This window comes from Ostrinia furnacalis, unplaced genomic scaffold, assembly GCF_004193835.3.
Source record: "Ostrinia furnacalis isolate ACB-3 unplaced genomic scaffold, ASM419383v2 OfSCF0932, whole genome shotgun sequence".
Taxonomy (NCBI): Eukaryota; Metazoa; Arthropoda; class Insecta; order Lepidoptera; family Crambidae; genus Ostrinia; species Ostrinia furnacalis.
In genome coordinates, this window is record NW_021131171.1 from 868552 (window position 1) to 887326 (window position 18775).

The following is an 18775-nucleotide window of genomic DNA, read 5'->3' on the forward strand; positions in this document are numbered from 1 at the left end:
TACATAAGAACTCAATAAAAACACCTCAAATTACAAAGTTACGTCTCGTCTCAAATCTATTTCACACCTCGCAACACACGTTCTGACGCTGGACAGAATCCTATTACTGCACCGTAATGATCGCGGCGAATCTGAAAAGCTCTCGTATGAAAATTTAATTGGACCACAAAGAACTTTCGGATGCCACGCCAAGCCACAGGCTGGAGGCGTCCCAGCGTGCATTTTGAATTTCGACAATAAATTAAACAGACAAGAAGCGGACAAAAATTTCGGCGCTTCCCTAACCGGCAGCACGCGATTTAGAACCTTAAGGCCCAGTTTTTTTATTCTTAGTTTATTTATTTATTTTATTTTGTTCGGAAAACATACAGTAGAACAATAACAGATTAATAACCACTAGGTACTTAAGAAACTATACACCAAGTCCAGTCAAGCTAATCATTGTTCGAAAACATTTTTTTTTTCTGATATTTAACCACTTCTCATTTGACATTTATCAAATTTGACTGTTGGTTATTTTAACTACGAATCAAAAAACTGAGCCTTAACTGGGTCCAGGCGGGTGTAATGTGTAATGTAAGATTACGTGTAATGTAAATGTAACACGAATTCTACGTGTGGACGGCACTACAAGCATTACATGTAAAGTGCTGCCCATACTATTTCCATTACATTACTCGGTGGATTACAATATTACATTACGCGTTACACCCGTCTGGACCCGGCATTACGGTAACAGATCGGAAAATATACTCATATCAAATCATTCTGATATAAGGGAGATAATAATTGTATATCATTCTCATTATAAGGCACCGGGGATTCCACCTAATACGATAATTGAACGACTCGGTAAAAACGACACATCTTTTACTCGTACAGTCCCGTTGCTAACCTGATTTTTACAAAAATAGGTAGGTAAAAAACCTCTTCGGTGGTAGCTTAGCCTTTATTTTTAGTTTAAGTTAAAAACATAACTATTTTAGACATTATAAATCTAATAAAGTGCTATCAGAATACAATTTTGCCGTTGTACGCTCAAGCAATTCTATTCCTAAATTGACCCCATTGGGAATTGAACCCCTGTCCCCTATTGTGACATAAAACAATATTATGTTCCCCTGCAATTTCTCGGAATCAAGGCCTAAATTGCATGGGTCATTTTCGTAAATTCAGTAGAAACCTACTCAATTTCTGAACGCATCATACAATATTCAGTACCTATCGCTTTCTGAGCACATAAAATGTTCAGTAGCGCTTTCTGAACACATCATGCAATGTTCAGTATTACTTAGGCAACACATGATTGTGAAATAGGAGTCGGTGGTAGGGGTATTCCCGGTAGCTTTCGAATAACTTTTATTTGGTTTGGCCAAATAAAACGCTGCATGAAATTTGGCACTACGACAGTATTGACGATACAATAACTGACCATATCAATGCACTCGGCGGCAACACGCCAACTCGCGGCACTTTGATAAGTGTCACACTTTCGGCTATTGTATAATGTTGTGTTTATTTAGCTACAAATTCACGACATCGGCTGGCTTTCTTTTTACTGAAAGGTAGACCTTATTTACCATACACTATACTCAGTTGCACGGGTTGCACTACCTTATCTTTAACCGTAACTATTACCTTATAACTGGTGTTTTTATGGAGTTTGACCGACTTTTGACGCTTCTTATAGTTAAACTAAAATGGTGCAACCCAAGGTAAGTGTCAAGCTCTTGATTAAGAATAAGGCTTGTGGCGACGCGTTTTCTAATTTGAATTCGATTTTTGCTTTCTACTACGTGCTACAAGACAGAAAAATCACAATATTCTTCTTTACACACACACTTAGGGATAAGTGTCAAATGTTATTTTACCAAATATTCCAAAAGTTACTATACCTGTGTATATTACGTCTATCTCCTCATAAATTGATCGCTAAAACATATTTTTAACAGACGTTTCTCACTACTGACGGGCTAAATTACCACAGGCATTATCGGGTAAAGTTGCTTATTTCAATAACTCTTACCAGGAACCCTTTAATAATACGTCATATAATTATAAAGTATTCATATCATAATTTCGCAGCGCAATTACTGCGACCACATGCAATAATCTAGACTACGGTTCAGTAGTGATGTAGGTGCATCGATAATCTTCGTTATTTAATTTTATCGACATGTTGGTAAATTGTATTTATCTCGGTATTCTGCAAACGACGAATTTCCTAAATTAATCTAGGACTGTCTGACTTATTTTGAAAATCTTGAATTTATTTAAAAATCTTGAATCAACTTGAAACACAATTTCACCTCAAGGCAATTGACGAAATTAACATGATTATTTATAGCAGTAATATAATTACGTACACACAGTTTTAATTTCTAATACAAGTTCAATCACTTCATTATAAACAGTTAGCACGTCTCTATGAAATTGGACAAGTTAAGTAGGTATATTTCATGGCTCTAATTTAGTTAGACAATAAGTAAGTAACCAACAACTTAATAATGCATCGCTACATTTAATCATCTGTCTATGTCTCCCCTTTGTCTTGACAAATATTTATATCTAGATGATAAATGCGATGAAATGAAACTGAAATGAAGATGCATTACTTTTATCGATAAAATAAACTGACCATTACAACGTCACTATCCTACAGCAGGTTTCATACAACTTATGACCTAAGCAATAATCCACGACCTCCAGATTACTATGCCACAGGGTACTAGATAATGCTGTACTAATAATAATTCTGACTCCTTATTGGCAAGTAGACGAGATAAACTATGAGTGTTGTAAATCTTGCATTTATTTATCTGTGATACCTAATTTACTTTTGACATTTGCTTTCCAATCTTCTATTGGCTAAATGTTAGGAGAAACTTATAATTAGGAGTATTTAAAAGTTTCTCTAGAAGTTGAAGTTAGCGTGCGTCTTATGGATATACTTTCTTATACCTCATGAAACGAATCTTTTACCTCTCTTCTTATTGGAAAATCGCCTTTATTACAACTACTTTCGATGACAAGGTACAGCGTCGATGCAGCGTAATCATCTAACATCTTAAACGTCCTATGCAGGTAATAATAATAAGGTAATAAGGGTTTACATTACATAATGACCATATTATCTAATAAGTACTTTCATTAATTTCATCGACAGTACGACCTAGTGTCAGGCATTGTCATCATTGACGTATCGCCGTCAAAGAGGCCATTCATTTATAACGGCCACTCGGCAATGAGCCGTAGCATCTGGCCTAATCGATTGCCTAGATCGAATGGATTAACCTTAATTCTGCGCTAATTACACGCTACTATACAGCCTTTATTTGATTAATCTTGTTGTGTCAGATCCATTAAGGAGTTTAATGAAATTAGAGGAAATCACACTTTCACTTTTCTGCTCGTAGATATGTCTGCTACCAATGCTAATCTCAATGATATTTTTTATTTAAGTTTTAATTGTAGAATTAGTAGATATCGCCCAAAATGGATCAAAATCTTGAGACATTTGCCAATAATTCAAAAGCGTAATTTTTCTAAAAATAACACATCATTAGAAAGATGGTACAATTTTTAATGTGAATGAAATTCAAACTCTATGTTTTCCAAGTAAAGAAACAAATCCTTGTTCTGATTTGAAAAACACTGGGTAACTGCAAAACCTGACAGTCTTGACAAGAGATATAAAAAGAAAAGAATTCTACCACTCATGACGTCATAACCGTAAGTCTAAAAAATACACTGATTCCGTATCAGAGCGCATTTCAACCTCACACGAAGGTTGCAGAATGTTTACAAAAACCCCGCAAACAAACTGCAATAGACGCGACGTTTTAAAAGCAAAAACGGATCGGTATCCAGTAAATTATCTGTCTAGCCCCCACCCTAGGGAAGTAGGGGAGATAGTTGCCAGTTGAATGTAAACAGGGGCCCAATTTTATTGCGAAGCGATGCGCCGAGACGGTTTACTATGAAAATATTATTCATCAAGTGTAATAAATTAACGCACCAACTTTCTAAAATAAAGAATAAAAAGCATAGAGCAGAAAAGGTCAATATATTATACTGCTTTGAGCTAAGATTTTTTTTTTAATATCCAATAATGCTACCCTAGGGCTGGGTTGCACCATCTTACTTTAACTTTGACAAACGTCAAAAATCTGTCAAACTTCATACAAAAAGCACCGGTTATCGTTATACATATTTACGGTCAAAGTTAGGTGGTGCAACTCAGCCTAAAAATGTGAATTTTGATACATATAATGAGAATAACGATAGAACCTTTTAAATGTTTTAATTTTCACTGTAATGAAAATGTTCAAGGAATTTGACATGCTGAAAAGCTAAACCAAGAAGTGATTAAGCTACATAGAAAAATTAACATTGACGATCATAATACAAATAATTGCGATCTTGGTAAAATCTGTGCTAAAAATATTGCACGGTTGTAGGTGAAAGTGCTTTACAGCTGACGAATTTCATTTTACGTTAACGTAAGTAATTAAGTTATTTGATGGATAGCACCATAAGATAACTCAGAAAAGAATGATATTTGGCGTACCTACTCTACAGAAACTTATTTATTTGTTTATCTAAACTCGTATATTAAATGACTGGAATATACCTTATTTATATGAACTCAACGTCCCAAAGTAGCTTGTTTGAACATAACATGCGGTAATTTCGGAAACGTTTTAATTAAAATCTCGCTGGAAAACATTACTGCAGCATTGTGCCCAATCAGTCACGCGCGTATCCAAAAATGCACCTCAAAAATTCAACGTGAAATATTTTAAAGAAACTCGTCCCATATAGTTCGGGATCTAAAATTTAAGTGTCGTTCCACGTTCCACCAGCAGAGGGCTGGTATTTGATCTGGCACCGGGCCAGCTAATGCCTAGGCGAGCGCGTACAAACCACCCATCTAGACATCGAATTTTTACAACCTAGATAAGTCCGGATAAATATTTTGCCGTTTCACGTTTTTGTTACTTTGTGAAACGTCATTTTTGGCTGAAAGTTTGTTAGACTATTCAGTTCCGTCCAACTTTAAATTTGGAGTCAATGCAAATTCTAACCCAATTTATAAGTAGTGACTGTTTTGCGATTCAAATAAGGATAACCAAATAATTACACGTTGTGTACCTACTACTTCTGTCACCAGCTGATATGTTATCCCAAAGTCGTAGTGGGGCATGCCATATTTGGCACGCTTTTACGAACCCTATAAAGGGCCTAAAAATAATAAAGAATTTGGATGAAGTCGGTTTATAAATGATAGTGCTGTTTATAGTGCTGTGATGGATAGAAATGTATTTATAAGATATAAGTGATGCAATGTGGTCATGTAATTAACTAATTAATTGAATACATTATACAATACAGAGTGTTGTGTTGGTACTACTGATCACTTGCTACACTAATCAGGTCAAGTGATGTTTGAGAATAGCATACATAATACTTAATAGCTGCATATAGGCTTTAGATGAAGCCTATACGGGACTATAATTCCCACCTCTCGTTTCCGCCTTTAATTATTTAAAATAATAAGGTTTTTTCTAACTGAAATGTCAACGCACAACCAAAACTACCGATTTTTTGTAACTATTAAAAGTAAGCGAATACTACACTATGAATTTTATTCTAAAGCTATAAAGTAAGTACCTAATCCTCTTATTACATTAACAAATTTTCAAATGATTTTGCCAAAGCCATATAAAATCGAGAACTTGTCAAAGTTTTCGCTGACCATAAATCATATTAAGCTGCAGCTATTGACTGACCTACATCCTGAACTCAAGATCTTTAGGATCATAGGTTCTATAGGTTTCTATTCAGATGTAAAAAAAACTGTGAAACAACAAATTCTGATGAAACTAAGCAGAATGATTTTGCACATCATAAGTCTGTGCTGTGAGGGTGGATGGATGAATGAACTGTTATTATTTTAGGCAAAGCTACTGAAAACACGGTTAAGGTTGAAGGTATGATTTCACCATCTTCCTTTAACTTCAACAAACGTCGAAAATCTGTCAATCCTATCCTACTAATATTATAAATGCGAAAGTTTGGGTGTCTGGATGTCCGGATGTTTGTTATTCTTTCACGCAAAAATACTGAACGGATATTGATGAAACTTTACAGTATTATTGTTTATAACCCAGAATAACACATAGACTATAATTTATGACGATATATGACAAACTAAATTTCACGCGGGTGAAGCCGCGGGCAAAAGCTTAGTACTCCATAAATTAAAACTACATACTTATAAAAAGCATCGGTTATCGTTATCGGTTAAAGTTAGTTGGTGCAACTCAGCCAAAGTATTCTCGTCAAGCCATCCAACCTTTTTGTGTTCCTTCTAAACAAATGTAATTGCCAAACGGCAGTAATGTTATCTATCTAGCTATTAATATTATTGTTCTAATTTATAACCGTTAAATAAATTACACATTATAGCAAATGCTTAAATAATAAATACGTACACAATAAAATTATTACGTAGCTATACTCGTATTTCTATTATTATTTCTTCCCACACCGCGTAATATAAATAAACACAGTCTTGTCCTTTGAATAATACCAGCCTCTTTAGGTCTTGTATGGTAGTAAAACCTTGATAAAATACGAGATGTGCTATGAATAATGGAAATGCCTTTGTATAGTGTTTTATTTAGCGATAATTAAATACCTACCTACTTAACTAAGATTCATTACTTTGGTTGTACTCATTATACGTTATTCCCATAATAATAAAATATACTCCTCGCGTTTGTCTGTCTATCTCTGTTTGCGATAAACTCAAAAACTACTGAACAGATTTTTATGCGGTTCCATAGAGTATTGGTTAGTGATCGACCGAATATTCGTTTTCGTTTTCGTTTTCGGCCATTTTCGGCCAAAAAATGGACATTCGGCCATATTTTCGTTTTCGGCCAAAAACCAGCCGAAGCTTCGGCCAAACCGAATATCAGAAATACGTGAATAAGATGGTGACGTTTATCGTTCCGATATCACTCATGGTTCCAATCAGACTTGAACGGACGCGGTATTGTCACACTCTTTTGAAGTTGTGAAGTGAGGTTACGTTGTAAAGGGTGTCCAGCGAGAATTTTCCAAGTTCAAAATTGAATACAATAAAACCAAAGAGTTTTCATTAAGTTTAATTGTTTCAAAATAGAGTAATGCGGATTTGAAATACGCCATGAGTCACTGGTCGGGAGCCTACAGAGCGTTCGCAGTTGAGCAATAAGTATTTGAAATGTATTGTCGAATGATCGATGAATGTCTGATACCACAACTGCAACTGCATCCCGGTCAACTACGTAACTCTATTTCAGCAAGAAGGTGTGAAGAACAACACACGGATAGTACCTCGATGGAGACACTGAGGACTATTTTTTCTTTTTTTCAAATAAGTGATCAGCAAGTACAGAGACATACCCTAGCAGCCTCGGTCACCAGATCTCACACCATGCGACTTTTTCTTGTAGGGTTATCTCAAGTCAAAAGTAAATAATTCAGGTTCTGTAAGAAAATATCCGCCGTGAAGTTGCAGGAAAATTATTAGCGCGATTTGCTCTCGCATAGTTGCGAATGTAAGGGTCCGGCTGTGAGAGTGCCTAAGATAGTAAAACGGGCATAATTTAAAAGACATTGCCTATAAAAATTAAATCCGCATTGTTAAACTCCAGTTTGCATTAGTAATAAATAATAACAAATCATTAATTTATTTGGAAAATTCCCACTGGACACCCTTTATTTCTTCTTCACTTCCCAATATTTCAATATACACCGGAAATAATATTCTACTAAGAATTCATGATTAATTTTTTTGTGTTTTAATGCCGGTTTTCTTTAATCAATCCTTATCAAAATGAACTGTCAAACTTCATTATGTTTTTGGTCAAAACATTATCGGTTTTCAAAGTTTTTACATTATTTCAGATTGAGAGAGTTGAAGGTCATTTTCGTTTTCGTTTTCGTTTTCGGCCGAAAATGAGACTGCAGCCGAAGCTTCGTTTTCGTTTCCGTTTTCGGCTGAAAATCCATATTCGGTCGGACACTAGTATTGGTAGATAATTCATGAGGATATAATTTGTCAAACCAAAGGGTAGGGTAGTTTTTATCTCGAGCTAGGTTAGGTTTAGTCAAGGGGACTGTGGTAGTGAAGGCTTTGTCCAGAATCCCACAGTTCCTTCCCACTTAAGGCGAATGATGGAGCACTGGGGTCGTTTTAGCGGGTATGCCTTGTCCTTCTGACTTGGTGAGCCCCACATAACCTATCCTGTCCCCGAAAAAAAAAGGCTTTATTAGCACGGACGGAACCACGGGCAAAAGTTAGTTTGTAACGTAATAATATGTAACATACCTACTAACATGATTTTACGCTCGGTTCCATTTTCATTTTGCTATTTTAGACTAAGTTATGACACAATTCAGAATCTTGTTACCGAAATTCATAGCCACTCTGCGAGAGCAATCCTAAAGTCTAGAATATTATTTTCGTAGATTTGGCTGGTAAAAGGATAAAACGTAGAATGTAAAAATAGTGCAAGTAACTTTCATAATAAATATCTATTAGAACTAATGCCATTGTTAGTAAACTCATTTCAGATATCCTACTAATATTATATTTTCGAAAACTACTTGTGCTATAATCACCCTAATAATATTAAATCATTAGTCACTTTCTTTCAAGTCTTCAAGATCATCATCAGCCACAGGACGTCCACTGCTGAACATAAACCTCCCCCAATGACTTCCACATCGTACGGTTGGTAACGGCCTGCATCCAGCGCCTTCCTGCTACCTATAACATGATGGAATTTATAGAAAAGAATGAAAAATATCACTTACTTGTTTTCAGCTACTGCAACACTCTCGCAGATTCACACTTGCACATAATAACACACACACGGTATAAAACTTTTCACTATAACACTTTTCATTACAACACTTTTCATTGCAACACTTTTCACTATAACACTACACTACAAAGATCACTGCTACAACCGAGAACCAAACAACGGACTACTGTCAAGTAAAATGACAACTTCCAACCCACGAAAGTGATAAGTGCGCCATCTGTCAGGTGCCAACTCTGTGCCAATTGACATACTTTTTAACGAAATAAGCGGAAATGAACAAAATTGTATAAAAAATATTATAAAGTTCAATTAGATATATTTTACTGCGAATAATGAAATCGCACTGTCCTAGATTGACAAAAGTTTGAAACCCTAGTCAATTGACATACTTTTTATAAACTATAACTATGACGTTATCAGTGAAAAGTTGATATCAAAGTTAATTAAAAATCAATGCAGTTTTGCTATTAGCACTCGGTTAAAAAGCTACAATGAACAGTGCTTTTTTAAAGTTGAGTCTTTGATTAAAGTACCATATTATGCTAAAAAAATTGGCGATAGACCCATTTGCATAATTTAAAAAATGTATGTTAAACAGACACTACATGCATCCTTGTGTTTGGTACACATGAAAAATTGAACGAATTATTGATATCATATCGAGCTGAATAAAGCAATTTAAATTTTCACATTTCACTCTTGATACTGATAAATAAATCTTGAGTCTCCCAGCAATTAATTTCGACGAGACAAACTGATAATTTTATCGGTGAACTCGACAATCGGAATTAAAACTCTTCCGAAAATTCCAATTTTATGTCATTTTATTGCCTCGTTGTTCACAGTTGCACCATATTCAAAAAGTCCTAGGTTAAATTTTCAGATGGACTACAATTGTCCTCTAGGTTGTCTGGAAGAGATCGCTTTATGGCCATAAGTCCGCCTAAATTGTGCCGAGTCTTTTCTGTATATATTTCTCTTCTTTTCTTTTCTTGTGTGGTATACAATAAAGTGCGTTCAATCTACCTATCTATCTACAAGAGAACTTTAAGAGTTGATTCTACGATTTTTCCATTACATACAGCGCCATTAATTTCAATTCACACACTAAGATAACACAAGGAGCGAGCTTGTTCTAAAAACAAAGTGAATGGAGCTGATATTTTATCATACAGGGGTAGGATAACAAAAAGTATTTTTACAATAAAATGGAAAATTGCTACGTCGGACATTAAAGCGGGAGAGACTGTACATTTTTACCGTCTTGGAATTTGAAGACATTGTTGTGGAGCTATTGAAGATAGAAAGACAGAAAAACATATTTAAAATGATAAAAGTTGCCAGAAACTTATTTAATAAACTACAATGAAGCACAAAACTCGTGACATCCGAGGAATGTTCTTATGAAGAAAAGAACTGAAAATTTTCCGGAAAAACCTCTAGACCTTCAGACAACTTTCATGTTGCCTAGAATTTGTGGAGAATAACAAGCCACTACTTACAAAAACATGTCGTGCATTAACATTAAGAATATAATGACCATATTCAGTGGCCAAAACCTGGCTCAAAGACGCAAGTAAATTAGGTTTCATAACGCCAAAGTGGACTGAGGGTGCCAAAATTCGTGTCAAGCGTTGGCCTGTATCGTCAAACCGCTCGCTCTTAAATGTCGCACCTCATTTTCCCTCACTTAGCCCCACATTGGTTTTTACTATACCAATCATATCTCCCCACTCCTAACACGCTAAAACAGACCCTAAAATTAAAGCAGCACAAATCATTATCAAATGGGACTTCCATTAGGGATGTGCCGTTTCAGCTATCGAAAAACCTCTTTGAACGCCCAGTTTTGATGAGTAGCACCAAAGAGCTGTGTTTTTAAGAGTCTTTAATACGTATGTAAAAAGTTACAAAGGTTTTTAATATTCAAACGGCGTACTTACACACTTTGAAACCCAGCTCGAGTTGGGGACGTGGGAATTTACCTCTCAAGACGATTCCCCGTTCAATTGATGCGAGTAGAAATACTGAAATGATTTTCGAATGATGAGGAATGTGGAGTGGTACATTACATGAGAGCTTTTGAATCTGTGTTTCATGTGTGACCTTTTTGATTCATTGTAATGGAATAATGCCATTTTTTTCTTCGCGTGAGTTGTGACTGCTCTTAAGAGAGATTTCACTCTTAAACCCAAAATAATCTTATGTCACTATAAAGTAACACACTTGAAAATACATTTTTATTGATAAGTTTAATTATTCCCACAATAACATAAACAAATGAATAAGCACTGAGTGACATTCTTTGCTCTGTTTGGTTTTAACAGCTACCTCTAAAGTTATGTCCTATTTGTCAGAATGTCCCATTAATTATTCGCTCATTACTACTAAGGATATGGAGAACAACAAACTTGCCTTCTGATCACGCAAAAAGCTTTACTTACTTTTTCATTTCCCAGTCAAATTAACTTCTAAGTCCAAGATAATCAATTCAGAACTTCGACTAAAGGAGACGACCAAACATGGACTCGCCGAAGTCATGACCAATGTTTGTGTAGCGTCTAGAGATCCTTTAAGCCAGTGGTGCTTAAACTGTTCTACACAAGGAAGATAATTTCAAGAAAACTCTTGAGTAGGTATAAATTATTTTTCATTTGGAGGAATGAGATAATATCACAAATAAGCTATTCAATTAAAAAAAATATTAATTTGTTTATTTCGATATCATTTATTTATTTAAGTAACAAAAATCATATCTCTAACATTAGAGGTTACCCCAATTGTAATAATCATAAAAGTATCCTGTAGGTAGAGCTTATGAGTTGTAATAGGATGCGCGCCTCGCGCCATTTTATCGATTTGCCCATACATTTAACGTCTAAAATCATCGATAAGTGTACCTAAGTAGGTACTACATCACGGCGCGCATTCTAGCTCAACTGGACAAAATTACGGCAATTTTAAATTTTGTACTAAAATATGGTATTTAAAATGGGAGTTGGCGGGGAGAGAAAAAAAATACTACTCGTACTTTATCAGTCCAATAATGTTTAAAACGTGGAATGTGTGTGGTCGTATTAGACGCACACCTAGTGATAAGCGATAATATTCTGGTAAAAAAGTTCGCAGAAACTCACTTTTCCTTAAACTTTGAGTACCACAGTCTAGCAGATCCTCTAAGAAAACACCCGCTAATGGAGACAGAAAGCGACGAATGTCCCTCCGCAAATACGCTTGCTCCGATATTGCTACAGTCACGTGATACAGCGCTGTGATTTATTTAGTGATTAAGTGCGGGCACACTAGAGTTTTCTTGTGAGCGACGGATCGTGAACGTAACGTAAATCTTGCTGTCGGTAATTTGGATATGGGGTTTGGGACTATTTTACTATCGAGTGGTTTTACATAATACATCAGATATTTATAGTTTAACATTTATTTGAATAGTATGTTGGACTCTCTCGATCTCTGGATCTAAGTTCAGTTGTAAATTTTTTCGATCTAGGGTTTTCACACAAAATTAAAAGTCATCGCGTCCGTCTAAATTAGTATTTTATACACCGGACGCACATTAAAATATCTGAAGGAAAATATGTAATTGAAATACCTACTTACCTACCGTTTTTTTTGCAGAGGTACATATCGCTTTAAATCAATTCAATACCCTTTCAGTTTCTCAGACCCAGACTGAAAGCGAAACGAAACCTTCAAAGTATGTTCAGTTCCGAACGCTTTTTATAGCGGACTTAACCCTCCACAAACCACTGCACCGTGCATACCCTCAGCCCAATAAAACATTCCAGTCAAAACTAAATTCGGCCGTACTTCCCATAGGCTTCCGCTATCGATCGCCAACGGATACTGCTATTGACCCCCCGTAATAGTGGTGGCTATTACAACAAACAACACTATTTTCCTTTTTCCAACGCCAGTTTAAACAAAATCCGCTTATTCACCAAACAATAAAGACCAGAATCAGTCGCAGCGTTTTTTCGACGTCCCTGAAATGAAGTGGTAGAGTTTTCGACGGGCTTGTCTGTCTAGTTTGTATTATAAAAGCTTTTTTCGAACGAAGTACTATTTATAACGAGTCTATTTGACAATTGAATGCAGTTTGCGAGGGAAGGAATGTACAATAACGTAGTTAGTGCTTCAAACTGACAAGTTAATTTTGCGTACGTTTATTACGTAGGGCAATAAAAGCGAAATTACTAGACGAAGGAAAGTTATACGATCATTTTGTTCTAGGAAAATGTTTCTTTTTATTAGTTGTAATTATACTAGACATACGAATAGTTCATTGCTGTAGCAGACGAATAAAATACAATCATATTGCCACAATATTGTAGTTGCTACTTCATTTTTATGAGCTGACAAAAGACGATTTTTCCACAGATTTTGGACGACAATATAAGCCAGTGACATCACTAATTAATTACCTACCTAATAATAGAAAGCAATTAGAATATATTCTTTCAGTTAAGTAATAGAAAACTAATTGTGTTTTCAGAGCTAAAGTATTGTTTTTGGAATTATTTCTTAAAATAGTGACAATTACCCGATTTGATTTAATGTAGGTCTAAATACAGTTTAATTATACCTTAACATCCATTATAATGTAGGCTTAACAAGGCGTTATCAAGTCTAGCTAATGGTTAACTAATTCCATTGTTTGAACTGCATTAGTTTCGGATCTCAAAGATATTTAGTTGAGCCAAACTACGAAATAACATTATGATTAAACAGTTCACTCCGTTTGTAAATGCAACTTTGCCAAGAGAAAGCAATAACAAACTCCAACAACAGCTAAACTTGGCCATCGAACTTGGTCTTCGATTGCGATGCCAAGTTTTCGTCAGCTGAATCTAAGCAAATCAGTTTTTGTTAGCCGTCAACTGTTTTTATGTTTCAACTCAAAATTGAAACAAAACACTCGAGTTTGCGAAAGAGTAAACTATGGTAAAAGAAGGCAAACAAAAAGTTACTGATAATGATTTTATAACATAATTTTAACTTAATATTAAGTATAAATATTAGAGTAACTTATAATCTATGTAACTTTTAATCTCTCGATCGGTAAAATCTATGTGACGCAAATTGAAAAAATTGTTTGCGTATATTTTTACAAATTTTCCGTCGAGGTTGCTTTTAGAAGAGGCTACGAGAAGGCATCGATTAAGTCATGTCTGGTACTGTCCCATAGAGTCATGCACTAGTTGTTGACTTAAGCTGTTACAAACTTACAAATTGTACGATGACGATTACAACACAATATGAAGATGTTGCCAGCAGCTTGTCCAGCAGTAGATGTCATTTGGCTGAAACGAACGATGACGATCATGCCATTAAAAACCAATTCACTCGACTCCAGTTCATTTGTAAATATTTAAGCAAAGAACACCCAAAAAAGGATGGTACCAAATTGAGTTTGTTCTAAAAAGTACGTAATGCAGCCTCGAGTTCGGATAGGTGACGTGTTGAACGCCGCGGGTCGTGTGTCACCCGGCGACCCGGTTCCGGGTTACAGGGGGTGTTATATGGCTTCACTATTAAGGACAGGTAAGAAAAGAGCATCTTTAAAGAGCTGGAAGATCTTTAATAGCTGTATAGCGATTGTAGAACATGATTGAGAGTAATTTATTTATAGTTGTAAATTTTGAAGTGATCGTCAAGGTAATACAGTTTGTTCTACTTTTGGGACCTTTAAAAAATATTGTTAACTGATGAATGCGACGGTGACGAAATTAGAGTACTTAAGTGAAGAATGCAGAATACCTAAAAAAATTACATGTTGAGGCGATAATTATAATATTGTCAACGGAGAGAAGACCCTGGGAACATATCGAATATTGCGTAATGAAGATCGGTCAAAAGCCACCTTTAACCTTACGAACCTTTACGTTTAAGTTTGTTGCTTTAGGTATTTTATTTTTACGTAAAGATTCCCGCGTTGTTGTCCTAACGAATTTCGGCACCATTATACTCTCCCATCGTACTCTGAACCTAGTTTACTTTTTTCATATGTTCCTCTACGTCATTTTCCAGTTTTCTCCTATTAACCTGTCCTCAAAAAGTTAAAAGCCTGGTAGTCTTAAACGTAAACAAATTACCGAGCGGCGCACCGACCTCGTTCTGTCGACCGCTGCAGCACTGCTTCCTTTTTCGACACACGCTTTCAAGCGTTCAAGCGTTCGCGTGCACGGATCAGTATTAAAATTGAGAGACTGATTTAGCTACAGGTGAACAAAGGCCAGTGTCTGAATGTTTTCAGTAGTTTAAAGAAATTAAAGAACACTTACAAGCACCTACCTGCACAGGGGTGGTAGTTGTTTACTTATTTTGACGAGTACTTTGTAGTTTTTTTCTCAGTAATTTTGTATACTATGTAAAAGTGAGTTGGATCGAACTACACACAAGTTATTGTGTGTTCTTTCAAGTTTTTAACTTTATAAAACTCCTTAACTTATTTACCAACGCAGCTACTAGTTCTAGTTTCTACAGTTGTTTATTTTTTGCTTCAGTAAATCTGTCAATAAACTTGATAAAAATACACTATGAAATTCATAATATGGCAAAAGTTTTCAATCGTCGTGTTCTCTTCATCAAAACCAAGAACACACAAACCGAAACAAAAATAGATCATAATAAATTAATATTTCATTCTAAATTGCACGTGACTTCAGAGTGCGGTACAAATGAGTCCACAGTCAGTCGAGTGAGGAGAGGCCGAGGCGTGTGGCCGCCCGCCCAGTGACCGGTGTAAAGCCATGCACAACAATGACGATTTTAAATAGTAACTTATTTAAGAATAGATAAAGATTAATATGACTAAACTTCGTGATATTTCAATGAGTCGACGGAATGAATCGACAGACTGAGGCAACTAGTTTGGTCGCCCGCCCAGTGGACTGGACACACATCACTAGCATTGTTAGTCTATAGTCACTTGTACATGATGCTTTTACAATTTAACTTATTCAAAGATAGACAAAAGTGGCTAAGCGTTATAGAGTTTAAATTAGTCCATATCCAGTCAAGTGAGGAGCTACCAAGGCGTGTGGTGTGGCCGCCCGCCCAGTGACTGCTCACGAGTCATTAGTACCTACCTATTGAAGTAAAGCAACCACACATTGTGTGTACACACCGCGTTGCTATAGAAAACATAATCCCAACTAATATTATAAATGCGAAAGTAACTCTGTCTGTCTGTCTGTCTGTCTGTCTGTTACGCTTTCCCGCTTAAACCTCGCAACCGATTTTGATGAAATTTGGCATAGAGATAGTTTGAGTCCCGGGAAAGAACATAGGATAGTTTTTATCCCGGTTTTTGAAACAGGGACGCGCGCGATAAAGTTTTTCTGTGACAGACAAAATTCCACGCGGGCGAAGCCGCGGGCGGAAAGCTAGTTTAATATAAATCATAAATGAATGGATGTCAATGTCGGATTCAGATCATTTCTTTACGTTCACGAGTTATATTAAGTAAACCTTCTTAAATAATGACTATGATGAACTTTTAAATCCTGAATTCTGTGAAGGGTATCAAAGAGACCCAACATATCGGCATATTAGTAATAGTTATATACCGTAACATTAAAATGTATTACACTAATAAAATGGTTGCTACTTTAATACAGTCTTGTATTAACAAAACATTGTTTCAAATGTACCTAAGTATCTAAATGTTTTTGAATGGACTTCATGTGAAGCCCCGCGATAAACTCTTTAGCAGAAATGCGCTCAAAAAAACAACAGCGCGGCACGACAGCTAATATACTGCGCGTACGCATCCGGACAGCGGCGATCTCTTCGCGCCTTATTACCGAGGGAAATTAGCAAGGAGAGCCACCCAGTAGAAGCGCTGGTTTAGAAAATAGATGACTAATGGATATGCGCTAGATACATCAAGTAAGTCGAGCTATTCGCCGGTGCACGTTGAAATTTGAAGGATGATTTAGTTTGCTAGTTGCTATGTTTTATAAATGTACTAGCTTTTGCCGCGACTTCACCCGCGTGAAATTTAGTTTGTCACATATTGTCATAAATTGTAGCCTATATTATGTTACTCTGGGTTATTAAAAAAATACTGTAAAGTTTCATGAAAATCCGTTTAGTAGGTTTTGCGTGAAAGAGTAACAAACATTCAGACATCCATACAAACTTTCGCATTTTTTGATATTAGTAGGATTAAGTAGGATAGGATCTTTTACTTACAACACATTAACATCAATACTCATTCTTCTATGTCTTTGGAAAATTATTATGTTCTCTTAATAACATTAGATTTTGTTACTATTAATATATTTAATAGATATTTAAAAAAGCTAATTCTTTATTATAATATTTAGACTATTTCACTCTGGCACTTATTTATAACAATACTAGATAGGTACCTAGAACTTATTTATCTTAAATGTTTGTCAAATATCATCAATATCAATTGAAAATTAGTAAATTGGACGACTCCGCTTTGATCACAATTTCAAAGTCCGTATTGATGTTTCTACTTGATTCAGTCAGTTTCCTTCATAGTGACTGTTCTGGTTTGATCTTTCAGTTTATTATGAAACTGTTTGATTTACTGTCGCTTACGACTAACCGATGGACTTTATTCAAGTAGCTGTACAAGTATTCTTATTTAGATCATGTATTAACGTTGTTTTTTATATAGGTACCTATTGTGTCCCACGCACTTAACCGGCAAATTAGAATAGCCCCCACTCTTCCCGTGGATGTCATAAGAGGCGATTATGGGGGAAACACTTACTTAGTCAGACTTTGCCACAGCGTGGGGTCTAGGCCAAAATGCTCCATTTAGGTCCCTCTAGATGGGCTCCCTGTGGGCTCTAACTATCCCACTCCTTTTTAGGGTCTTAGTACTTTTTCCAGTACGACCTTAACCTTTAGTGACGATCATCTTCGGTCTCTATTACAAACTCAGAATACGGAACAAACCAGAAACCGTCAACGGGCGTAAATGTGTATTCATATAAATTACTCCAAATCGCACTAATTTGACTTTAGAGCAATTAGTCAATGGCCGGCGCGCGCATTGTTTACATATCCGTCAGATTGACACTTTATAATTAAATTATGCCGTCTTGTGCCGTTCCAACATGTATGAATGCTACTGGAATTACGAAGAAAGTGCATGGGATCATGTTTTATCCGTAAGTAGCACATTTCCAATTCATTTTAATTAAATAATAATTTTCAAAAAAAATCACGGTTGTATTTTGTAAGTGTTGCCACAGGTCAACGGAATATTTTACCCTACTTTTTTATATTGAATTACATTTGTCTACTTATAAAAAATTCACGCGTTAATTTTGTTAGCGTTACCACAGAATAATGGAATATTTTCCCCATCCTTTTTGTTTTAATTAGTTTTTAGTGTAATTTCATCCATGACATGACAACCTGATTAATTAAATTATAAGTGCCACTTGTGGTCTAAACTGAATAAATATTTTTGATTTTGATTTGATTTCAATATATTGAATTAATTTATAATATTACTCCCTAATAATGAGGAGATAATAAATTACTATCGTGAATTTCATACTTTCCCATTTATTCAAAAGTAAGGCATTGGTATCAACAGATCAGCAGCAGCAATATTTGTATATTTAATAATAATTTTAAGTAATTAATTATTGCTTACATACTTACTCTGATTTTCTTTCAGGATACACAGCCAGAGTTGCCTCGCAATCAAATTCAAGTATTGGTGATGTTTTTGATTTGGATTCTGTTTTTGACTCCAAGAAAAGTTAAACTAAAAGCACTACTGCGCCGTAAACAAATGTTTTGTTGTCGATATGTTTACATAATAAAGAACCTTAAGTTTCTTTTTTGTTTTACTTGGCATTCTAAAATTTATATTCGACTTT